The 26,987-nt window shown below is 39.8% G+C and overlaps 1 protein-coding gene across 1 annotated transcript in view; it reads right to left on the minus strand.

Annotated features, from left to right (window-relative positions):
• The window catches only part of NEK7 (NIMA related kinase 7), a 157,116-nt gene extending 141,808 nt beyond the window's left edge, over positions 1–15,308 (minus strand). The window contains exon 1 of the mRNA XM_054488015.2: positions 15,008–15,308. The gene's annotated coding sequence lies outside the window, so the exon portion shown is untranslated. The remainder of the gene's footprint in view (positions 1–15,007) is intronic.
• Between the last annotated feature and the right edge of the window lie 11,679 nt (positions 15,309–26,987).

Raw genomic sequence — 26,987 nt, forward strand, 5'->3', positions numbered from 1 at the left:
AAGTTCGGAGAGAAGGGGAGGGAGAAAAGACTGCTGGTATGGTCTATTCAGAGCACCAATCCACACCCCAGCCAAAACACTGTGGGCTAACCTAGACTCCTGTCTCTTTATCTTCTCCAGCTCATTCATTAACTCGTTTTTGTTTTGTTTGTTTTGTTTTTCAGCATTACTGATATGTCTACCACAGAGCTGCTGGGAATACAAAAAGAACTAAGGCAATTCCGATAGCTTAAGTTATTCCCAGAGGAGACATACAGAAACAGACTTTTACAATATAAGGAAGCAAGTATGATGACAGACACCATCACTGGGTACTGCTACTACAAGAGTTCACACGAAGGATGTCAGGGTTATCCAAGCAAGCTGTCAGGGTCAGGCAGGCCTTGTAGAGAAGACACTCAAGGTGAGTCTTAAGGCATGTGGGAGTTAACCAGGCAAAGGAGAAGAGGAGGGACATTCCAGACTCAATCATGGAATAACTAGGGAACTACAACCAGTGCCATAAGACAGGAACATGGGATGCAGCAGAGGAAAATGCCAAGGCCAAAATCATAAAGGTTTTTGATTTTTTTTTTTTTTTTTCAGACGGAGTCTCACTCTGTTGCCCAGGCTAGAGTGCAGTGGCATGATCTCAGCTCACTGTAACCTCCACCTCCTGGGTTCAAGCGATTCTCCTGCCTCAGCCTCTTGAGTAGCTGGGATTACAGGAGTGCGCCACCATGCCCAGCTAATTTTTGTATTTTTAGTAGAGATGGGGTTTCACCATGTTGGTCAGGCTGGTCTCGAACTCCTGACCTCGTGATCCGCCCACCTCAGCCTCCCAAAGTGCTGGGATTACAGGCATGAGCCACTGCACCCGGCCCATAAAGTACTTTTAAGAGACTAAGTGGTTAGAAATTATTCTGAAAGCAGTAACTGAAGGACTTTAAGCAAGGAAAAAACCTAGTTAGAACTGGCTAGAGAAGCATTTCTTTAAAAAAATTAAAAAGCATAAATAAATTCAACTCAATTTTAAATTTGAAGGGAAAAAAAGAAAGAAGACATTACAGAGGGTTCTATTTATTAAAAAAAGACATAAGCCCTTTTCTTGGTAATTTTTAAGTACACTGTAGTCTCACTGACGTATGAACTTTCAAGTCTGAACTTAATTCCTTCATATATCTCACAAACCAAACTTTTCTTAATACATGTTTTGGCCAGGTGCAGTGGCTCATGCCTGTAATCTCAACACTTCAGGAGGTTAAGGTGGGAAGGATAGCTTGAGGCCAAGAGTTTGAGACCAGCCTGAGCAACACAGCAAGATTCCATCTTGAAAATAAAAAACATTTTTTTTTAAGAAATCTACGTTTGAGGTCCCCTTTACAATAATCTTGATTCTATTTTGATGCGAGTTTCTGATGTGCCATAACTACTAACCAAAGAAAGAGATAATAAAAGCACTAAAGCTTTTATTGCTATTACCATCAAATTTTAAAAACATAAAGGTACAAGTAACTTCACAATCACTTCACAAGAGAAAAGAGGTTCAATCGTTTTAGCATAGTATTCAAACCATCAATTCACAATTAGTAATTATTCTTATGAAGGGAATAATCTCAAGTATTCATCTAGTTATTTCCTTATTTAACTCAATGCAACATTTTCTCCATGAGGGGATCCTTAGAACATGGAATTAATTGGCAAATAGATAGTCATACCTTTAAGGAATAAAAAGGTTCCTACCCCTTTACAGAAAGCCAAACCACTTAACTAGAACTAGGAATGAACTGGGCTCTAAGGAAAGGAAATTTAAGTATACGCAGTGAACAGCTTAGTAAATCAGCTTCAAGTCCATTTAATCTAACTGCCTGTCATGTTTTAACATCATATCTTAACTCCAGGACTTATCTCTCACTTTATTCCCTGTTGCTCGAGCCTCTAACTTAGACTTAATTGCCAAACTAGTCTCTGTCTGGTCTCCACACACTCCTCCCCACTCACACCAAGTTCATGTCTGACACACCCATTTTTCCTAGTCCTGATTCCTGTCTCACCCCACTCTGAGATCTTTCAGACCTTGGAATTCAAAATTCAGATACAAAACCAAGCATCTCAGACTAGATCCCTGAATATTCTGACAGTGACCATTCACAGATTAGACCTTTACCTATCTCAAACAATAGGTAAGACCTCCTTCATACCATGTTCTGTGGGCCTTGCAGAGACATGTGCCTGGCATTCATCCTAGACCTTCCCTGAAACCAACAGCTCAATTGTTCTGGACATTCTCTTACTGCTAGGACCTGCCTAGACCTCCTGTCAAGTGTAGTCTCTGGGAAGCAGTCATCTGCCATTCTTTAAATGGCAAGTTCTGACAAGAATGGTCCTAGGCCCTACAGAAAACACAGATCTGTACAGGACATGATTCACACCTTCCAGAAGCTTATGCTCCAGCGAGGAAGCTAAGATAAGTATAAATACAGCAAGACTCAATACATACTAAAGGCTTAAAAAAGCAGAAGAAAGAGGTTTATTTGTATTTTTTTGTATAATACTTGAGCAGGGCCTTAAAGGATAAACATTATTTTAATGCACTGAGATTGAACAGTGACATATGGAAAATGGACATTTAAAGCGGTGAGAAAATCATAGCATGGAGAAGCCAGAAAGGGTACAAAATTTTCCAAAAAGAAAAAAAAAACCCCACTAAGTTGTTAGATATGACTAAAATGTAGGGGAATATACAGGAAATAAATAATCTAGAAAGCCAGGTGAGGTTCAAGTGGGGCTCCATTTAGTGGCAGAGTGAGTCAGGCAATATGGTACAGCATTTGGTCGTTCCTTTATTCTCATATTCTGCAATTAATAAAAACTTAAATATTTTTAAAGCATAAACTTTGATATTTGTTTTGATAAGAAACACAATCCTCCAGACTCAAAAAGAAATCTAAATATCTGACAGTGGTGATCCAAAGTGCTTTCTAACTGTGGAAAGCTGGCAAATAAACCTGGCACCTCCAAGCAAAAATAAGAAGCATCTCATTTAGCTACCTATTTCTATTGATTGAAAAATTGACCTTCCTTCCAGTAGATGAAGGAGTTACTGAGCAGCAGTTATATCCATAGACCATTAATAACCAAACACTCAAAACAATGTAGATTTTTTAAAAACTAACATATAAAGCTAAGCCATATGTACTGACCACTTTACTTTTAAACTATAAATTATGCACATGAATCAACTATGCAACGTATATACTAATTTTATAATACAGAGAAATGTCAGAATAATCTTTTCAAATGAGTAAACATTACAGAAAGCTACTTCCCCATATTCCTTTCCCATATGTTCTGCATACTCCTCTCCTTTGTTTTTAAAGGTTTCTTTTCTTCCTCCTACTTTATTCTAGCCATTACATCTCTCTTAAAATTGCCACTGCTATCTAGGTTTTTCTCTCTCACTCCCGCTATGGTCCCTTTTTTAATTGTAATCATTTCACTCACTTTCAGCTACCTACCAACAACTCCCAAATTTCTCTTTCTTTGGTCTGTGGATTGACAAGACCAAGTTGGAAAATGGGAAGAAAAAAAAAGAAACAAAAAGATGAACTATAAAGGGAATGTAATCACAGAGTCACTCATTTTACAGCTGCCAGAAGGCTCCAAAGATCACATAGTCTATCCTCAAATTTCAGGCAAGTATGCCTCCCAAGTTCAGAGAAGGCTCACCTCAATTTGAAACTGACTTTACACCAAGTCTGTGCAGTCAACTGGATCATCTTTCAAACATTCTCAAAATGTATATGCAAATACCCCACAAAGTTCACAAGTTGGAAAATGTGGAAATGCTGACATTCTGGGGATGACAACCCACAACACAAACAAAAAAGTCCTAGGAATGGTAGTACTGCCCTGCCAGGTACCACACACTGAGAGACAAAAGTCTCAACATTTTCTAACCAGATACCATTAGTACATCATTACAGCCCACGCTTCTTATATTATCTGAATCATTAACCACACAATCACTCTCTCCCCTAAGCCAGGCACTCAACTCTTAAACTGAGTTCCATATATATTACATTTAGCTCACATTAAGTGTCAGAACCTATCTTTGGCATTTGAAAAATAAAAAAATACACCTGGACTTGACCCACGATTTGAAAACCTTCTATGTCAAGCTGCATCTTCTTATAATAAATGAAGAGAAGGGGAAATGGTCATAAACAACAAGGGCTTGTGCTGTTTATAAACTCCAAATTTTTTAAAAGGTGAAAACAAATCGCTGATAGAAAACAGTTTTAAAATTGCCAAACAGGCTTTTGAATAAAGAGCATCACTTGAATGCAAACGCTTGTATCTACTGACAAGGAGGGAAGTTAGAAGGGACTCAAGTACCTGTAACTTGTTATCAAAGTCCCAGATGGAAATAAGACAGTCATGGAAAAAGGAACAGGTTACTCATCATAATGTTCTTGAACACTTTCCAGCATGGCCAGACATGCAAGACAGGAAAGTCTGGTGCAGTGGAGCTGTGAAACAAGATAGAGAACTACAGGTAGGTAATGGTAACTAGAGGCAAAAACTCTAAGTGGCAAGGCAAAGAGCTTTTGCCCCTGTGCAAAAAAACACCTCAGGAGCAAGGGAAGTGGTAGGCTTTCACACCCAGTTGAGAGAAATTTTGTAAAAATGCCAAAAATGGTGAGAACAGCACACAGCCTAAGCAGTCCAGTAACAAGAGACCGTTTGGTTGAGAAGGAACTAAAACTAACACTTAGATGTACTATTTTCTTTCACCTTGCTTGAAGTGGCATTTTCTCTCCTGTTATTATCATTATCATGTTAATGAGTGCATATCATATAAGATGCCTTGGGTGCCTTTATCTCTCAGAGGCAACCCCCGCACAATCTTAAAATCTGCTGTTAAGACCAAAAACATCAGAAATTTGAACATCTTTTCTAAGTAAACAATCTGAATAGAAAAGCATAGATTTTGCTTGTTGAATTTTAAGTGTAAGAGTGATAAGCAGCAGAGATGAGGTCATGAGGATGTCCTTATAAGAGAAGAGACACAAGCGAAAACACATAGGAAGAACCTGCATGTCAGAGGCAGAGAATGGAGTGATATGTCCAGAAGCCAAGACAAGGATTGCTGCCAATACCAACCAGAAGCTAAGAGAAAGGCATGAGCCATATTCTCCCTTAAGCCTTCAGAGAGAACACGGCACTGTCAACACCCTGACTTCTGACTTCTGGCCTGCAAAATGGTGACAGAATAAATTTGTTGTTTTATACCATCCAGTTTGTAATAATTTGATACAGCAGTTACAGGAAACTAATGAAGGTATATCTCATTTTATTGTGCTTCACACATTGTGTTTTTTATAAACTGAAGGTTTGTGGCAACCCTATATGAAGTTAGTCTGTTAGTGTCATTTTTCCAATAGCATGTGCTCACTTCATATCTCTGTGTCACATTTTGTATATTCTTGCAATAATTCAAACTATGTCACTATTATTGTATCTTTTATGGTAGTCTGTGATCAGCAATCTTTGATGCTACTGTATTTCTTTTGGGACACCATGAATCATGTCCAAATAAAACGGTAAACTTAATGATACATGGTGTGTGTATGTTCTGACTGCTTCACTGCACCAGCCGTTCCCATCTCTCTCCCTCTCCTTGGGCCGCACTATTCCCTGAGACACAACAATAATGAAAATCAAGCCAATTAATAACCCTACAATGGCCTTCAAGTGTTCGAGTGAAAGAAAGAGTCACCCATCTCTCACTTTAAATCAAAAGCTGGAAATGATTAAGCTTAGTGAGAAAGGCATGTCAAAGGTCAAGACAGGTCAGAAGCTAGTAGCTCAGAAGCTAGGCTTCTGGAGCCAAACAGCCAAGTTGTGAATGCAAAAGAGAAGTTCTTGAAGGAAATTAAAAGTGCTAGTCCAAAATGGTACATTATCAGTGGTTGTCGAAGCTCGGAGCTGGTCTATTACACTACTTTGTTTATTTTGAATGTGTTTAAAATTTTCTATAATTAAGTAAAACATCTGTATAAAAAGACAAAGAAAAAAGTGATACTCAGTGAACACATGAATGATAAGAAAGTGAAACAGCCTTACGGCTGAGACAAAGAAAGTTTTAGTGGTCTGGATAGAAGATCAAACCAGTCACATTTCCTTAAATCAAAGCCTAATCCAGGGCAAGGCACTAACTCTCTTCAGCTCTGTGAAAGCTGAGAGTGGTGAGGAAGCTGCAGAAGAAAAAATGGAGTTAACAAAGGTTGGTCCATGAAGTCCAAGGAAATATGCCATCTCTATCATATAAAAATGCAAGTTGAAGCAGCAATTGCTGAAGTAGAAGCTACAGCAAGTTATCCAGAAGATGTAGCTAAGATCATTGATAAAGGTGGCTACACTAAACAACAGATTTCTAATATGGATAAAACAGCCTTCTATTTGAAAAACATGCCATCTAGGACTTTTATAGCTAGACAGAGGTCAATGCCTGGCTTCAAAGCTTCAAGAACAGGCTCTGGTTAAGGGCTGACACAGCTGGTGAACCCAATGCTCATTTACCATCCCCTGAAAATCCTAGGGCCCTTAAGAATTATGCTAAATCTACTCTGCCTGTGTGCTATAAGTGGAAAAACAAAACCTGGGCAACAGCACATCGGTTTACAGCATGGTTTTTTGAGTATTTTAAGCCCACTGTTGAGACCGACTGCTCTGAAAAAGATTTCTTTCAAAATATGACTACTAATTGACAATGTACCTAGTCACCAAGAGCTCTGATGGAAATATACAAGATGATTAATGTTGTTTTCATGCCTACTGACACAACATCCATTCTACAGCCCATGGATCAAGGAATAATCCACTTTCAAGTCTTCTTATCTAAGAATAAGAAATATATTTCTTAAATCCACAGCTGTCATAAACATTGATCACTCTGATAGATCTGGGCAAAGTAAACTGAAAACCCTCTGAAAAGGATTCACCCTTCCAGATGTCATTAAAAATGATTGTCATTCATGGGAGGAAGTCAAAATATCAATGTCAACAGGAGTTTGGAAGAAGTTGATTCCAACCCTCATGGACGACTTTGAGGGAGTCAAGATTTCAGTGAAGGAAGTCACTACAAATGTGGCAGAAACAGCAAGAGAACTAGAATTAAAAGTGAGCCTGAAGATGTAACTGGATTGCTACAATCCCATGATAAAACTTTAATGGATGAGGAGTTGCTTTTTATAAATGCGCAAAGAAAATGATGTCTTAAGATGGAATCTACTCCTGATGAAAATGCTGTGAACATGGCTAAAATGACAACATAGGATTTAGAATATTCCATAAACTTTTAAGCAGCAGCAGCGTTTGAGAGGATTGACTCCAATTGTACAAGATGTTCTACTATGGGTAAAATGCTATCAAACAGCATCATATGCTACAGAGAAATCTTTCATGAAAGAAAGAGTCAACTGATGTGGCAAGCTTTATGGTTGTCTAATTTTAAGAAAATGCCACAGCCACCAGCCTTCAGTGACCATCACCCTAATCATTTAGCAGCCATCAACACTGGGGCAAGACCCTCCACCAGCGAAAATATTATGAACTGCTGAAGGTTCAGATGATCATTAGCATTTTTTGGCAATAAAATATTTTTTAATTATGTATATTTTCTAGACATAATACTATTGCAAACTGTATAGACTATAGTGTAACTCTAACTTCCATATGCACTTGGAAACCAAAAGATTCATCTGACTCGCTTTATTGCAAGATTCGCTTTATTGCAGTGGTCTAGAATAGAACCTGCAATATCTCTGAATAATGCCTGTATAGAGCCAAGGCCCACAGCATTGTTTCCTGGACCATAATAGGCAGGGTATGGTTCTAGGGTCCCCCAAATAGCAGGATTTTTCTTACTGTAACTGTGTCTCGATCAAAGCAGTGGCTGTATGGCCGTAGACTGGTGGCCTTCTGATCACGGAAGAGGCAGCAACTCCCTTGGGGGCCTGGTACTGGGACACTCTGCTGGAAGCTCAAACTCCCTCACAACCATTAAATACTATTAAATGTTCAGTAACAAATTCCTTTCCACTTAAAGAAAAAAAATTAGATTAGATTAGAGGAGTAAATGGGAGAACTATGTAACTAAAGACAATCTTTATTGACAGCTGATTTGTTGTTCTTGTTGTATTTTTAGTAGAGATGGGGTTTTGTCATGTTTCCCAGGCTGGTCTCAAACTCCTGGGCTCAAGCAATCCGCTCAGCCTCGGCCTCCAAAGCGCTGGGATTACAGGTGTGAGCCACAGTGCCCAGCCAACAGCTGATATTGTAAATACTCAAAGCCATAAAAGTGAAGGTGAAAACAATATGCCATTCAACAATAAAAAATATTTCTTAACAGTAAATACCTTATTAAAACTTTATCTTAAATGCATTTTGAAAATGGAAAAAAATGGCAGTTTTCACTGAATACCACACCTACCACCAGACTACTCTAAACATATTCTAACAACAAAGATGGTGATGAAAACAAAGGAAGTCAATTTGTAGGTTGCCATGAAAAATAAGAAATAATTCATTCCATAAACCAATCCTCCCCCCGGAAAAATCTTCCTATATAAGACCTTTCAATTTACATGTATTTATTGACTAACAAACCATGCCTAGAAATAAACTGTTTGGAATAAAGATATACTATTTGCCTAAAACAAATGACCTATTCTAGGTGTCTTTTTTTTTTCAAATTTTTTAAATTTTTTTAGAGACAGGGTCTCACTCTGTCACCAGGCTGGACTGCGGTGGCATCATCACAGCTCACTGCAGCCTGGAAATCCTAGGCTCAAGCCATCCTCCAGGCCCAAGCAATACTCCTGCTTTAGCCTCCCAAGTAGCTGGGATTACAGGTGCGTGCCACCAAGCCCAACTAATTTTTTTAAAATTTTTTGTAGTGACAGGGTCTCACTATATTGATCAGGCTGGTCTTGAACTCCAGGCCTCAAGCAATCTTCCCACCTGGGCCTCCCAAAGTGCTGAGATTACAAGTATGAGCCACTGTGCCCGTATCATATTATTTTACTATATGGTCCAGCAGTTAGATATAAAGGCAATACAAGATTAGGAATTCATTACATTTTAGAAGTATAACAATTTTTCATAAACACATCTATTCAATTTTTCCAACCATAATATAAGGACATATGTCTTCGTTATGATTATAACCATAATAAAATGTATAGTAATTCACCTAGATAAATATAAGGATATACATGAAATATTTCAACAATTAAAAAAAAACAATTGTAAGCATGCTAGGAAGAACATTTTTAATTTTGCCATTTTTTCGAATCTGTATTTAAAGATCTTTTTGCAACTCACATTATTTGTAGTCCATAATATAACCCCCCAAGCCTCTTGTGCCTTTTTCTGCCAGAGAAACTATGGATTGCTGGCTCTCCCCACCCTCCAAAGAAAGTCATAAAAACTAACTCAAATGTAGGAACCATTAAATTTTGAATATGGAAATCACAGGGCAAAGGAAAAGGAGAATTCAAGCAGAGGAAGTGGAAATGGCAGAAGTGGGAAGCAGCCCATTAAGACAAAACTGGGCCAAGGCAGAGTGGGTGACAGGGCCTGTCATCAGAACAAACTGACAACAGGAGATGTGTTTCCCACCCCTGAAGGTCCTAAGAATAGAGAAGTAAGTGAAATGAAACTAACACTGGGCCTGCTACCATACATTTACAAAGATATTTTCATTTACTCCTCAAGGCAACTTTATGAGTTGGGACAACTACAGTCTGAATAAAATAAGCAACTCAACCAAGGTCATAAAGTAGGCAATGACAACACTGTAGTTTTCTACCTAGTCTTTTCCACATCATGGTAAACACAGATAATGATAATATATGTGCAGCAGGGTCAGATAAAGAGAAGAGACTGCTTGTAGCTGGTGGCAACTAGCCAGGAATTCTGATTGTCCCAGGTCCTATCTGGGCTTCCCCGAGGGCTAAGGGGTCAAAAGTCTAGCACACACAAAACCCACTCCTGGCTAGAGCTGAGAAAGTGTACTGTGTAATTTTCACAAAGCTGTTGCATTTTCCATTCTGCTCTATGCTGCTCAGTAGCTACACCCAGCTAAGTCTACAGCTAATTCTTTTCAGAGCAAAGGTCAGAGGTACCTCTACCCCAGACCAAACATACCTTGACTGTATGCCCTCTGCTAAAGCACACGCTCTTTCCAATATTTTTTACTGGGGCGGCGGGGAGTCTTTTTTGAAAGACTAAGTTAATGTTTCCTAAAAAGAAAACAATTTGCCCACCCCCTTGCTTATGTCAAAAATTCCCTCTAAAGTAGACAAGGTAGTCATACCAATAGGCTTAAAATAAAAACTACTAGACAAAGAAACATATGAGTAAGTTTTGGTATGTTTCTTTGTCTAGTAGTTTTCATTTAGTAAAGACACAGGACTGACATTAGATTCTATGTCGCTTTAGTAAGAAGCAGGGAGCCACAGACAGGCATTCATTCAATGTCACAGGATAGGAGTGGGATCCCCCAGAAGCAAAGAATGGTGAAGAAACCTGAAAACATGGATAAACCTAAAAGACGTTCTTATGCTGACAAACTCTGAAATGACACACAAAATTTGGGAATGGATAGCTGGGCATTATTCTGAGGGAACTGTGGAAGATCAACAAATTGTCACAAGAGTCTAAGGACAAAAATAATTATAAAACGCTGTTGTGGAAAATTCTGTATCAACCCAAACATCAATGGCATAGCACCATATTTAGGCCTCTGGTATTATTTTCTAGAGTGGGGGAAAGCTACCAACCTATTTGTATAAATAAAGCTTTATTTGAACACACCTATGCCCACTTGGTCAGATACTGTATTTGGCTACAATGGCAGCAGATGCAATCACAGGGCTCACAAAGCCAGAAATATTTACTATGTGATCCTTCAGAGAAAAAAATTGTGAACCACTATTCTATAAAAAAGCAGACTGGATTGAAAAAGTAGCCCTTACCTACTACCAACAGAAGACTACTAACAAGATTTACAAAAAGGCCTATTTCCATTATGTAACAGAAAACATGTATTTCTCAATTTTTATAGACCACTAAAATCAGTTTTGTTCATTTATATATTGTTCTGCTTAACACTTTGATAGCTATTACAACAAAACCACTCATTGTATAACCTCATTACCTAAACAGTATGGCAGAGCAGTTATTTTGACAAAGGTTAAAAAAGAAGTTATCCTGCTCAAAAATATTAATTAAGGAATGCTTCATGATCATCTGTCCTTCTCATTCCCACTGCCCACTGAAAAGCATGAAATATACTAAGTGTTTTCTTCACAATAAAAAAAAATTTTGTGAAAATACATAACACCTAGGAATAATCAAACTATTAATTACCAAAGGAGAATTCAGCAGTTTAGAAGTTTCATAACTCTGAGATTGAATTGTATCAATTTAAAAATTCTGAACTGCCATTATATTCTACAAATGCACATATTTGATTACAATTATGTAACCAAATGTTACTCATCCATATTCCCTATAAAAATGGGTGGAGGGGGGAGAATTAAATTGAAAAAGTCTCAAAAGGGTAAAGAAATGCGTCTTAAAACATCTTGCTATATATTTATATAAATCCTGATGAAGTGCTGATAAAACAATTCAGAGCAAACAGTAATCATACATGTCATTTCCAAGACACCCTTAAGTCGTACATTAAGTTTGATATGTTTTATAGACGATGCACTGAAATACCTACCCTCGTAGTTTTCCAACAAAAATTCGAAGGGGTAAATACTTTAATTTGAATGAAACCGGGAATGAGGACAGAGTGCTGTTTTGTGCAGCTGCAGCTGCAGCTACACTGTGCATTTTTTAAATACTACACTGTGCATTTTTTAAATACTACACTGTGCATTTTTAAAATACCAAAGCCTATTTAAAAAAAAAAAAAAAATCAAGGGAAACAAAACCTGAAAGAAATTTTGGAATTACCTACTTTTTTTTTCCCCCAAAAGTGCATAATCACTAACACTTACTGGGCCCTGCTCTCAGGCCCAGTTCTCAGGTACCCTGAATGGTGGCGACATTTGTAATACTACAGAGGTACATTCTTAAAACATCAGATAGTTCCTAGGAAAATAGTGTTTAGTTCTGGAAACACTGTAAAAGTCTCTAATGATATCTCAGACCACATATTTAAGTGAAAAAAAGAAGTCTATATTTCAGTAAATGCGCAACAATTGAGGGAAAAAAAAAAAAGAATACTTCAATGTTTACAATAAGTCAGAGCCCAAAACTATCAACTGCAAGCACCAGGAAAGATTTGGGGGATGAGGTCGTTATGAGATTAAGTACTTATTTACACAAACTGTAACTGCACTGGACTTCTGGTCATTACAATGCAATTTTTTAAAAAATTTATTAATCAGGTATGTTAGCTACAGAGGCATCAAATCTCCCCTCCTCCACCAGTACACTGCCATCATACCATACGTGCTTTCCTCATTCTTTGGGTAAGTGCTGTTTTACTGGGATGGAAACGAACTCGAAATTGTCCAGACAGGAAAATATTAAAGGGGGAAAAGAATGGTGGGTGCTACATGTATTATCTAAATAAATAAACCTAAATACTAGTTCAGACTATAAAATGAGTCTGTACGCTTGGAAATAGTCTTGTTAAATTGGTAAGATTTTTAACCATGGAAAGATTCCCAAGAAGTTGTGAAAACGCCTAACGATTTAGATTCCGACATTTAGTAGTTTTCATTTTCAGGTAATTTCAGAGTAAAACCCGCCTCACTCACATGGACTATATTTAGTCTGCTGACCAACTTCGCTTCTTATCTACTATAAACTTTCAGTAGAAGTAGTTAAGTTCTAGGTGCAGCTGACTCACGAAACGGGACACCTAGGATGGCTCAGGGAAAACTGAAGCCCCTTCCCCCTTTATTTATTTATTTACTTATTTCTCCAGGCTGTCCCTCAGCCTGACGCCCCTCCCGCAGACATCCCTGGAGAAATAACTAACGCGGCCTTCTCCGAGCCCAGGGCTGGAGTAGGAAGTACCCGCCCTCTCGAACGCGAGGTCCTGGCTGCGCATTGGCTGCGAAGGCCGTCAGTACTCCGGAGGGCGGAGCCTCCCGCTACCCAGCGGAATCTCAGGCCCGCACCTCCGGGAGGGTCCCCTGGGCTCCTTCCTCCCCCTTAACACTACCCCCACACACACCGGCCCCGAGAAGGCAACTAGCCTCCTCAGACGGTTCCTTTGCCTTTTTATTTCGCAGGCCTTCCTCTCAACCCATACAGTTACTGCCCCTTTGACTCCTCCAAGAGGCAAAGCTTTTTCAAAGCTCTAACACCTCTCCCCCACCCCAGCAAGTTCCCCATGCGAGACCAAATAGAGGATGCCGCTGTTCTAGGAGTGAAGCAAGCTGTGGAATGGATCTCGCCGAGGGAGAGAGGATTCCTTCCTCTGGAAATAAAATAATGGCTGAGATTTTAAGTTAACTGTTTCAAGAGCACTTGGCCATCACCAAGTGTTACAAACCAAGAACACTCAGCGGGCATTCAACAAGAGTTGCCACAAAGCATTAGAGGGTTAACTGTATCTCCTGTTTAACTGTTCACCGTTTTCAGGGTTTGACCAGTTGTCTCAAACATACTGTAGCTTTTGAGTGCAAGGACTATGCCATTCTTCGACGACACCACCAGCAGCTCAAGGTCCTGAACAGAACATATTTATAATACACATACTCTGTACTTTAATTCTCTAATGCAATCTGACAAGACATACTGCTGTCGCCTGGCGGGGGTGTGCATACCCTTGAAACTGTAAATTCCTTGGAGGAGGAATTAGAAACAGTGGTTCCCATTATGATGGGTACATTAGGCTCTACAAACTATGGAAATTTGGTGTTTTCAATTGCACCCTTGAGCTCAGTAACCTCAAAGGAAAATAATCATTTTATTTCTGTGTATTTCTGATTTTCAGTTCAGTTACCAGAATTGCGCAAGGACAGTAACATGTATCTTACTGTAAACTAAGTATATTTTTAGCATTTCTCCCCAATGAGGACTACAGCTAGGCGAGAACACGATTCATCGGCTGATACATCATCTCTCCGCCACCCCAGTACGCTCCCAGTGCAAGACTAAGTAGAGGATGCTGCGGTTTTAGGAGTGAAGGCCTACAGTGTAAAATAGGCAACAGAAGTTCTTTAGCTCTCAAGGCAGCATCCTCTAGGTTGTGCTCGCTTCCTTACACTGTTCTGCGGTCATACGGTCTTGTCACTTTTCTGTTTTCCTTTGGCTCCCCTTCTCTGACTTTGGCCTCAGTTTTCAATTTCTTTTCCATTGCCACCATCACCAGCAATGTTCGCTATTGCCTCGCAATCCCTCTCTCCGACATTTTGTAATCCCGAGTCTCTCCCAAGTTCATTCTCCAAAAGACCTCTCACGCTCCCTGCACTTCTGAAGCCACTTCGGATTCTCCCCTATCTGCCGGCTCCCACCACCCACTCTTTCCCAGCGCACTTCACTTTCCTAAGTCGGGCTGCTGCCGAATCCTGACAGACGGACTTCACCAATCCGCGAGAGATAAATAAGCGACGTCGCCAATGAGCATCCGCTGGGAGGCGGGACTTCGCTTAAGTTCCTCGGGTCCTGAAACCAAAGACCTGTTGCCGCCGCCGCCGTGGCCGCGAAGTTTCTTAGTTACCGCGGCGCCCTTGGCGGCCTCGGGCCTCCAGAGCCGGGGCCAGGTATGAAGTTTCCTGCCGCCCCCTCCCACCGCTGCCAACGAACAAGACCGAAACCTCCATCCGGCTCGAGCGCAGCGCGCCCCGCCCCACCTACCCTGAGCGAGGGTATCCCGGAGGCCGCCCCGCGCGGTCCCGACCTCCCTCTCCCGGCCCGACTCCCGCAGGCGGCCCCTCCCGGCAGGAGCTGCCCGGTCCGGGCGCCTGAACCCTGGGCAGCGACTCACCAGGAAGTTGGGAGTTTTCCGTTCTCCCGCCCGCGAGAGACCTTGGGCGGGCGGGTGGCTCGGCGCGGCGCCGCCGTCGGAAAGCGCGCTGGGCCGGGGGCTGAGGCTGCGAGGCCCGGAGCCGGTCGGCCACCTCCCGCCGCGCCGCCCCGGCGGACGCTGCAGGCGCGGGGCACCCACCCTGCGCACTGCGAGGCGCGTCCGGAGTGCGAGCCTAGCGGCGGCCCATCCTCCCGCGACTCCCGATTCTCCTTCTGCTGCCGCCGCTGTCAGGAGTGTAAACATCCCGGCATCCCCGAGGAGAGGGGCGGGGCGGGCGCCGGCCCCACCCCGCGCCGTGGGTCCAGGCCGGCTGCCCGATGGAGGCTTCCTGGCTGCCCGATGGAGGCTTCCCGCCTGCGTCCCCGGCGCTCCCTGGAGCTGGGGAAGCCTGGGAGCTTTCCCTACTGGAGCCGAAGCCGCTCTGGAGGAGCCCCTCCTGGCCCCTCTCTTCCGGTTTTCAGGCCTAGCGTGGTGCGGGGCACCGCGGCCGGTCCCCTGAGCCCTCTTCCCCGGCTTCAGGCCAACTTCCCACCGGACCCAGGGTCGGCTGCTTTTTAAGAACTTGTTTTTTCTTCATTTATATGTAAGTGCCCCCACTTGCAAGCGGTGAACCGACTTACTGATATTCCCTTCTGGACCACAGCGTTTGTGATCCCATCTTCTTTTACCAGGTGATTTAAACTACCTCTGTGTTTAATGTGGAGTGCAGGGAAATGAGGGAAAAAAAGGCGTTTTCCTGAGTCTGGCTAAGCAAACGTTGCATGAAAGTGTCCCAACATAGAGGACAGGGGCTTTTACAACATTCCAAAATGTAAACTCCCCGGTGTGGTACGGAGGATCTTTGAAATAAATATGTGCAAAATCACCCAGAACCCTGGTACACGAAACTGCAAAAGGAATGCTTTGACACCAGCAGCTTCACTACTTCAGTAACAGGGCATGAACTACTCGAGGAGACGGCTAGGAGGCAGTATGGAGTCGGCCATACCTAAATTCTCTTCTCAACTCAGTGATTAATTTTGTGACCTGGCTGCAAGTTATTTAACCTCTCCAAGTCTCAGTAACTCTCTGTAAAAGGAGATTAGTTGTAATACCAACCTCTAGGACCGTAGTTAGAATTAAGTGAGATAAAGCAAAGTGTTTAACCACAAAGCTTGGCATATAAGACGTGCTCATTAAATTGTTGCTGTTGTTCATAGTTCTCCCACTAGTTTAACTTCCCTGCCAGAAAGATTAGAGCCAAGAATGAGTAGGTTATACCTCAAATATTTAAAATGTTAAAGCCATGAAATTCAGATCTGGAAAGTTTATTTTTAAAAAGAAAAATGGCCGGGCGCAGTGGCTCATGGCTGTAATCCTAGCATTTTGGGAGGCCAAGTAGGAGGTGGATCACCTGAGGTCAGGAGTTCGAGATCAGCGTGGCCAACATGGCGAAACCCTGTCTCTGCTAAAAATACAAAAACTAGCTGAGCGTGGTGGCAGGCGCCTATAATCCCAGCTACTGGGGAGGCTGAGGCAAAAGAATCGCTTGAACCCGAGGCGGGGCGGAGGTTGCAGTGAGCAGAGATCGCATTACTTCACTCCAGCGTGGGTGAAAGAGCGAAAATCCGTCTCAAAAATAAATAAATAAATAAATGAAAACGTTCACGATCTCAAGAGGAGGCCTTCATTCATGTGGCTCAACAAATATTCATAAATGGGCTAGGCAATGTTCTAAGGAATGAGGATACAACAGCTCACCCAGATATAAAGTGCCTGCTATCATAGAGCTTATATTGTAGTCGGAAAGGCAACAAAAAAAAAAAAAAAAAAGCCAATAAGTACCTACTATGCCAGATAGTGAGTCATAGAAAAATAAAGCAGGGTAAGGAGACATGGGGAGGGAGGATGCTATTTTAAATATGTTTGTCTGGGAATGCCTCTCTGACATTTGAGCAGAGAACTAAGGAAGTGAGAAAACGAGCCATTTGGCTACCCAGGGTTAGAATATTTTACACAGAAGGATCAGCAAATGCAAAGACCCTAAGTGGAAGTGGGCTTGGCATGTTTGAGAAATAGGCAGGAGGTCAGTGTAGGCTAGAATTCAGTGAGCAGTGGGAAAGCAGCTGACTAAATCAGAAGAGGGAGTAGGGTACAAGAAGGGTATAGTTGTAGAACCTTGTAACCTTTAAAATGTATTCTGAATGAAAAGGAGAGCCATTGGAGGAGTGACCAAATCTGATTTGGGTTGGGAGAGAAGAGCTGCACTGTGGAGAACAGATTGAGCATAAGAGCAACTAGATGTTAGAAGACTATTGTAATTATCCAGGTAAAATACATTGATGACAGACCAGAGTGCAGGTGGTAAAAATGGTGAGATTCCATTTCTAAGAGCAAACAAGATTTGCTGATGTATTGAATGTCAGGTAAGAAAGGAGGCAAGAATGAAGCCAGTGAAATTGGCATTTGAACCAGATCATTTTATCACGTCACACCAAATCAAATCTGTCAGTCAAATAGAAACAGTGTCACTGGCGTCATACACAGGCACACATTGCAGGAAAAAAATAACCAGATATCCTTAGGGTAAAGACATGTCAACCTCAGACCAGACGTATGTGTGAGGTTTTCTTGTTTGTTTTGGGTTTTTTGTTTGTTTGTTTGTTTGAGACAGCCTCTCACTCTGTCACCCAGGCTGGAGTGCAGTGGTGTGATCTCAGCTCACTGCAACCTCCACCTCCCAGGTTCAAGTGATTCTCCTGCCTCAACCTCTCGAGTAGCTGGGATTACAGGCATGTGCCGCCCACCTGGCTAATTTTTGTGTTTTTAGTACAGACAGGGTTTCACCATGTTGGCCAGGCTGTCCTCAAACTCATGAACTCAAATGGTCTGCCCGCCTTAGCCTCCCAAAGTGGTATGAGCCACTGTGCCCAGCCAGTTTGGTGTTTTTTGTTTTTTAATAAACTACAGATTTATCCATGATCAAATATTCCGTTGGTAAAAGCAAAACACATACACCTTGAGAACACTGACTCATAGTCAAATGGATCAAAATGAGCTCGTGAAGTCCTACTAGCTGAAAAGACTGTCGAGGAAGAATCCTTATCAGTGGCTATATGGTGCCCAAAGTTATTGAAATACTCTGATATGTCCTATTTCTTCACCTTAAAGTACTGCTAAGCTACAGCTAAATAGTCATACAGTGTTTCAGAGATTGGAAGGTTGTCAGAACTGAATCCACCACACTTTTTCTCTTTAGCTTTTTATCACCTTTGTGGTGGATAGGGAAAGTTGTTCCTGGCCACTGGCCTCCTGGCTGTGAGCAAATGCTAATGGAAATGCAGAAAAACCTGGCCAAAGAGGATCTGTGGTCCAGGATCTTTAGAGCAGAATCTAGCTTTAACTGCTTTTCTATTCATCTCCCCACCAAGCTTGCTCCAAAAATGCTTGTTTGGCTTCATGAAACACATTAATTATAGTCCTTTATATGAACTACTTAGTGTTTATACCTGATTACCATGCAATACATACCATTAACTATCAGATTAACTTTTCTGTGAGTGGTTTTTGATTATTACACTTGAAACCTCTCAGTTACACCAAGTTTTTATGTTTTGTTATTCATATATCTTACTGGCCCCACAAAATTAAAAATAAAAATTAGAGGTAATATCAATTATTGAAACTACTCTTTCTCCCTAGGCCAACCCAGACGAGATGTTATGAACTGGGATCAGTGTAAATGCAATTTCTCTGTAAGGAGAGAAGCTTGCTAGAAAAACATTTTCTTAAGGAAAAATGATGAAGTAATACTAAAAATAATTCTCCTTTGAAAGAGATCTTAGCCACTGGGGTAGACCAGAAAGTTCTAGCCTTCTTGACTCAAACATAGTGCTGGCAACAGGTGTATTTAAAAAGCTACTAGTGGTATTGGCAGCCACTGAATTTGGCAGCTAACTGGTGATGAGGCTTAGTCAAGCTGTTGAAGTGTCTGGACTCAACTGGGCCAAGTGGAGGAAGTCAGAGTGCAGACTGCAAACAACTCAAGGGAGATCACTTTTCTCTGGCCCTGGCTGTGGTCACTATACAAAGTCAGAAAATAAATCTTTATCTTTGAAAACACCCATGAAAAATAGTAGGAAGTTACTTTTTCACCTTTAATGGCCTCTTGCATTTCATTGTTAATAGATCATGCAGACGAACTTCCCATTAAAACAATAAAATCGACCTGAATTTTATTCTCACATCAAATCCCTAGAATTCAAAATCACAGAAAGACAACTCTCCTATGTCCCAATTATCTCGTTATGGTATTTTGAGAATACAGTTCATGGTTAAAAATAGTGGCATTACCACCAGTGGCTTTTCCTGGCTATTTTTATAGTAGTTATTAAACTGAGGAAGCATTTCAATTCACTATGTATATTTTTAATGTAGAGAAATGTAGTATTTTATATTGGTTGCAAAACAGGAAAGAAACAGTACAACTAGCAGTTTATGTCATAATTTCCTTTGGTCAGCAGAATATAACCAAACTTATGTTTTTTTATAGTATAAAAGCCAAAGGGCCAATATGCAGTAAGTAATAAGTCACAGCAATGAAGGAAATATATTCAGAAATTATTTCCCTTTTCATTCTTGTACACCCCATCCTTGATGTGGAGCCAAACCATGAAGCCATTTCGCAGAACCTAATTTCCTCAACAATGGTGGCATTTTCAGTCACGAGTGTTCACAAGCACCCCTCAATTATCTATGCTAACAGAGAGCTGTGGTGATACAATAATCAAAACCCAAAGAGAATTTTTTAAATTATAGGTTTCTTTGGAATATTTGGTATGTGTGCATGTGTCTACCTGGAAGAGATGTTACAAAAATCTTGTGATTTCACAAAGCTAAATGTAAAGATTTCAGAGTCCTGTATCATCTCTCTGTTCTCTCTCTCTCTCTCTCTCTCTTCTGACATACCCTCTTTTGTGCTCCTCAGTGCAGTCTTGGGTTGCAGCAGATCCACTCAGGTCTGAGCATTAGAAACAATTGTCTATTTCTTAATAGGAGAGAAAATAGAAGATTATAAGTATTTCTGTTTACTTTTAGTATTTCCTATAGTTAAATCAAGAGGCTATCCTTTGGCTACAGAGCCAAAAGAATATCCCAAAAAATACAAAAAGTGAAAAGTTGCATTAATACTGCTTTCATCTTTTGAACCCCCCTGTTTGTTCATACTTAAGCCTTTATTGCTTAAAACATATATCTCTTCCATTTTTTTTTTTCAGTTGTTCCACTTAATGGCAGAAGTGTGCTTTAAAATACCTCAGTAATTATTTCTTCAGCAATTCCCTTGCAGTGTTAATGTTCAGTCTATTTGAAAATGCAGGAAGGATGTGAGTAAAACCAGATTTGGAATCATGCCACATCGAATCCAAAGACATACTGAAAGCAGGCTCTACACTATAACAACAAATCTAGTTAATCATAAACAGCCTAGACATTCTCCATAATTCTGCCATGGAATTCACCATTAGATAAGATTCAAATTATAGAGATATTTTAATTATTTAATCACTCATCCAGCTTTTCCATGCAAATGTTAGCATTGTGTAAAGGAAGGAGCACCTGGAACAACATTTTCCAGAATTAACACAGTGTCATTTCCAAAGCTTGATAATCTGTGGGGGAAAGTAAGAGATATGATTACAAACTTCGTGAAGTGCTACCTCTTCCTTAAAAGTAAGGGCAAGAACCTTTAACTTCATAAGGCCTTCAAGCACTGGAGAAGGCCAGGCAATATTTATCTATAAGCTTATGGGATAATCTGTTCTTTCAAGGGGTAGAAGACAAACAGTAGAATGCCACTTCATGGAAACTGCAAACAATCCTAATTGGACAATATTGTTATGTTTGCCAATCAGTATTATTTATTACTACATAATTATTATCTATTATGTAAAATATGTTTAATCTGTAGAACCTTTAAATTATTATAAAGGTGTTTATATAGGTTTCTAAAATACTTTATATATATGTATATATATATTAATATAATGTACCATTTGAGCAACCAAAATATGCAACTGTTTAAACCTCTGTTTTTATTTGTCCTCTCCTTGTTCAAATTGAGAGATAAAAAATAACTTTTTTCTGAAGACAAGTAAATAACAAAAATATTACTTCTTTATGTTCTAAATTAAATGAAATTAATGTTTTATCAGGTCTACATCCTGTGACTCCTATCTAAGATTATAGTCAGGTATGTTTAACTATTTTACAATAGGATGTTTGAATATAATGTAAATAGAGATGACTGGAAAAAATATGAAAATGAACTAAGTCGTATCGCTTAATTTTAATTTACTATATAATTTTTTTAAAAAAATATATGCCTATAGTTGCTACATAACCAAACCTTTATTATTAATACATGATTAGGGAGGTTATCATGCTGTCTTGAAATATAAATATGTAGAGAGATTATATAAGTCAGAATAATCATATCATCTGAATCTTTGCTGCTGATTGTTTAGCCCCTGAGGGCTAGAATCTACTTCTATACTTTCAGTACCTAGTATTTTAATTCCTTTTATGGTTAGTCTATGTATTTTTTTGTTTGTGATTCTTTAAAATTATGTTTACATAAACTATACAAAAATAACTGCCAATAACCCCATTTGTTTCTTAACACATATTGAGATAATCAGTTGCTATATGTACAGATGTTCACACTATGATAAGGCAATACCTCATGAATTACTTCTAAAGGCAGTGCAGCTTTGGGGTAGAATTTCAGGAGTGTTTTCCATCTAGGTTTTACCTAGGATGACAGATTGTAACTGATGCAAAGGAAAAGATGGTGGAACTGAAGCTGAGAACAGAAGTACCAACTATCACAAACTACATGGGTGTTTTCCCAGATATAATGTCCTGTGATAGCAAGAGGAGAACAAACTTGTGTACTAATAAACTCAGCTCTCTCCTTCATCAGTAAAGACAGTGTAATAAAGTGTCTTAAAGTGAAACATGAAAAATTTACAAAAGCTATGGCTTCGAATTTAGTCTAAGAAAGAGTTCCTAAATTTGCAGGGTAGGCTGTCACCCTCTCTAATAAAATATTAAAAGGAACACAGATCATCTCTCTGGCCCTGGTTTAAAAGTAACCTGTCCAGAAGTAAGAAGATGGGCTAGCATCACATAATCTTACATATAACTTAGTAGCAGTACAGCACCAGGGAAACATGTAGGTAAGTCAAGTTGACTTCCATGTTTCCTTCACTCTCATTGCCCTGGGTACAGAGTTTTGTTCTCATTTACTATCATGTAGTAATGATACAATTTGAGTTTTCTATTTTTAAGGTTAATAACTTTTAGTGCATGTGTTTGTTTTTCGATCTGAAACTTGCACATAGGCTTTAATTCCTTTGGTTCTTAAATGTTTTTTGATCTTTGATATCTCTGTCAAATTATATATGCTTTTGGAAATGAGTTACACTCTAAGCCTACTTAATGAGCCCCCTGTGGGGATAAGCAGACAGTCTGAAGAGAACAAAGGATAAGCTTCTCTAAAAGGAAATAACAAGAAGGAACATACTGTAGATAGGACAGTCCACGAATGCTTCTCTGAGGAAGTGACATTTAAAGTAATATCTGAAGGGTATAAAGGAACCAGCATGGTGCAGCACCTGCACTGAAGTCCAGAGGCAGCTACGTCTCTTTTTCCTTCCATCCACATGGAAGAAAAGCATGCAGGAGTCCATAGGCCTGGAAATACAAATATGTCTACTCAGTGGCTTCATTTTCATTAACTTGGGAGCAGCCAAATTGCTGTTGACCTAATAAAGTTTCCATCCGTGGAAAGAAAAGTTGGAAAAATTTTCCACCAAGAAAGCCTCAGAATTATGCCTATGGTTTATTCTTTTCTGCCTTCTGTTTTACTTTCCTTCCTTCCTACTCCTCCCTCTCCACAATCTCCTTCCCTTCCTCCTTCCTTCCTTCTTTCCTTCTTTCTTTCCCCAGACATATTTATTGAGTTATTCCCATGCATTACAAATCCAGTGGAATCTGCAAATACGACATTTCATCGTTTCTAAGTCAATTTTTTTTAGCATTTCACATCTGTGAGGTTAGAAAGCATTTTATGTTCAATGAACTAGAATCAGTGAACTATGATACAATGGTACATAACAATGAATCCACTTTAAGAGAAACAAACATTTTAATCAAAATCTGGGTATCAAATGCAAATTGTAAGTAAATTTTCTATAAGGATTATGTGAGTAAGGCACTAAATTGAATCTACTTATTTTTGTACAAGCTGTTCTATTTAGAATTATATACTTTACAACTCAATATTTGCTGTATTTCATTGCTTCAGTAAATTTTTAAAAATCTGAAATAATGGAAAGACATTAATGAAAAAATAACACTTCATAAAGCACATCTAGTAATTTAGTCATTATGAATAAAGCACCTTTCACTGCCAAGTGGCTGCACAGCTTAATTATGAGGAAGCGTATACAGGAAAAAAGCAAAACGATAATAATTGCCAGCAGACTCTCTTCCAAGTGGTAGCAAATAGTGGGGAGTGAGACACACTGTACCTCCACATTTCCAACAGATGAAGTGAGAAAAATAGTAAATGCCCCAAATAGATGAGAATAACAAATAATTGTCATTCAATTGAGCTAGCTCAATGAATGTGAGCCTGAGGACTTTTGCTAGAACCATCCAGAAAGAATAGACTGTAACCCCAGAACTCCTCAATGCCTTCTTGGCCATAGAACTAGAGAAGCCTGCCTGAAAACAACGTGATGCACAGGAAGAAGAGCTGAAAGTTGGAAGAAGACAGATTCCTGACCCTTGATTCTACCATGCCTGAAGTCAGACTTCAGTAGACTTCTCAGTTACACAAGTCAATACACTGGTTTTCCACTTTAATTTGTCATTTTAAATAAGATGGTAGACTGTCCCACTTGTTCCTTCTGTATGCTTAGCACCTCTTGCAAGTCTCTGCTTTCAGAGTGAGTGTGCTATTGGAACAGATAGATTCAGACGAAATGTAAAAGCTGCTTCTGCAGGAGTACTTAGGCAATTTCATACACTTAAAATCAGTTCTAAGACTTAAGCCTTTGGTAATATGACCTAGTGAGAACAAGATGAGAGTTTCTTGAACCCTCCCCAAATCCAAAAGCCTCGGAGGGAACCTACAGCCCTACAACATCTTACACCTGGCCTAGGCAGCAGACCCAAGCAGAAAAATATCCTGAAGTTTTTAAGCCTGTCTGAGAGTACTCGAGGGATCACATTTACTGCCTACCTCTGCTGCTAAATATCATGACCGTTAAATCAGGGGCTCCGTTTCTTCCTCCTTCTAGCCAATTCATGGCCCCCTGGAACATTCGTCAAGTCTTAGTTTCCTCATCTCTAAAACAGGCCTAATTAACACAAATCATTTCTAAGAGTATTAAATGAGATTATGTAAAGTGCCCAATCAATATTATTATAAAAGAGAAAATGGATGTATTGGGTTTCCCCAGTCTTAAAATCTTGGAGATTATTACTTTTTTACTTTATAAAATAGTTAGAACTTGATTCATGTAATATGTCTAAGAGTACTATATTGAAATATGATTGTTTACAGTAAAAGGTACAAATATTATACAGACTATTGTGCAGATTATAACTGATTATTTTTGACAAACATGTATACTGGTTTAACCAAAATATAGATTTCATCAGCCTGGAAAGCTTCTTCCCAGCCGATTCCCTCATCCTACGTGGTTTCTATCACCATAAATTAGTGTTATGTATTCTGGATTTTACAATATGTACACTTTTGTGTCTCTTACCAGCAATGTTGCTCCACATCCAAACCAATGCTTGATATTTTCAGTCTTTTTGTTTTTGGCCACTCTAGTGGGTGTGCCCAGAACAGATGGGAATAACAAACAATTGTAATTCAAGCTAGCTTAATGAATGCCAGCCCCAGGATTTTTGCTAGTGATATTTCATTGTGTTTTTAATTTAATATTTATTTTTATTCAAGTCATCATATTTTCATCAGTAAACTCATCTCATTCAATTATTATGTCAGTTATTAAAACAATGAATTCTGGCCAGGCGCGGTGGCTCACGCCTGTAATCCCAGGACTTTGGGAGGCTGAGGCGGGTGGATCATGAGGTCAGGAGGTCAAGACCATCCTGGCTAACACAATGAAACCCCGTCTCTACTAAAAGTACAAAAAATTAGCTGGGCATGGTGGCAGGTGCCTGTAGTTCCAGCTACTTGGGAGGCTGAGGCTGGAGAATGGTGTGAACCGGGGAGGTGGAGCTTGCAGTAAGCCGATATCGCGCCACTGCACTCCAGCCTGGGTGACAGTGCAAGACTCCATCTCAAAAAAAAAAAAAAAAGAAAGAAAATGAATTCTAATTTCTTAAATGCTAAATTGAAAGGTGAATATTTCATTTTAAACAATTTATGCATTTCAGGAAAGATCTTTTAAGATTCTGTTAACTAAGGCATGGTTTCTGGACCAAAATTTTTACTTTAAATATATATTTGGCTAAATTGGAGAAAGCTCTCCTCATGCATCCAAGAAAAAGAAAAAAAATACTGTTTTATATATCTGTCATTGTGTATTTTGGGAAAAAAAAACCCATGCAAACACATGTGCACATACACACACATACACTCTAAACCCAATCATATAGATTTGGAATGTATGCAATTGGTAACACTCGAGATCTAGGGAAAGGGTATTTTCAGTGATTCTCAGCCCTGGCTGTACCAGACCCCAATCTGCAGATATTCTGATTGTATTGGTTTGGGGAGTGTCCTTGACATTAATAGCTTTTCAGTGTTTTCCAGGTGATCTTAATGTTCCACCTAGATTAAGAACCATTACTAATTAATATTTATTGAGTTCTTATTTATGGCTAACACTTTGTATGACGTACTCCAGGTGATATAAAATGTTAAGGGACATAAAGTTAAGTCCTCTGGGGGTTATAAAGAATAAGATATATAGGCTGGGCGTGGTGGTTCACGCCTGTAATTCCAGCACTTTGGGAGGCTGAGGTGGGCAGATCACGAGGTCCAGAGATCGAGACCATCCTGACTAACACGGTGAAACCCCGTCTCTACTAAAAATACAAAAAATTAGCTGGGCGTGGTGGTGGGCACCTGTACTCCCAGCTACTTGGGAGGCTGAGGCAGGAGAATGGCGTGAACCCGGGAGGCGGAGCTTGCGGTGAGCCGAGATGGCATCACTGCACTCCAGCCTGGGCGACAGAGCGAGACTCCATCTCAAAAAAAAACAAAAGAAAACAAAAAATAAGATATATAAAGAACATTCAAAACATTCAATAATATGATTTTGAACCACTATAAATTCTACCACTATTATGGTCAGTGCTTGTACAACTGGTATTGGCTGAATAACATCATCTTTAGATATTGGAAGAATGCATGTGAACCTTCTGTATGCGCACACACATGCCAAACAGCACATTGATAAGACATACATAAAAGAGACTCATCTATCTTGTTACGTGTTTCATTGTGCAAAAAAGTAGTCGCTTGTATCAGTGTTTCTTAAAAGATGGTCTATATCAGATCATCTGAAGAGCTTTTTAAAACTATCATTGCCAAACTCCAAGACTATAAAATTTCAGAGATTGGTCCTAGGATTCCAGAAATCTACATTTTTAATGAGTTCCCAGGTGGTTATAATACATAGAAAGGTTCAAAACCACTGTCTTGACCAGATTTTTTTTCCCTTCTGGGGATGATGTCCACCTTTGTGACATGGGGGGAAGGGAGTAACAGTATATCCAGATATTGAAATGTACACATATATAAATTTTGCCTGTGATAAAAATATTGCCTTAAGTCATAATTACCAAACATATGAATGATAGTCATTTTCAGATGCCGGGGCACAGATTAGATAAGCATTGGTTATGT

The sequence above is a fragment of the Pongo pygmaeus genome, chromosome 1 (genome assembly GCF_028885625.2).
Source record: "Pongo pygmaeus isolate AG05252 chromosome 1, NHGRI_mPonPyg2-v2.0_pri, whole genome shotgun sequence".
Lineage (NCBI taxonomy): Eukaryota > Metazoa > Chordata > Mammalia > Primates > Hominidae > Pongo > Pongo pygmaeus.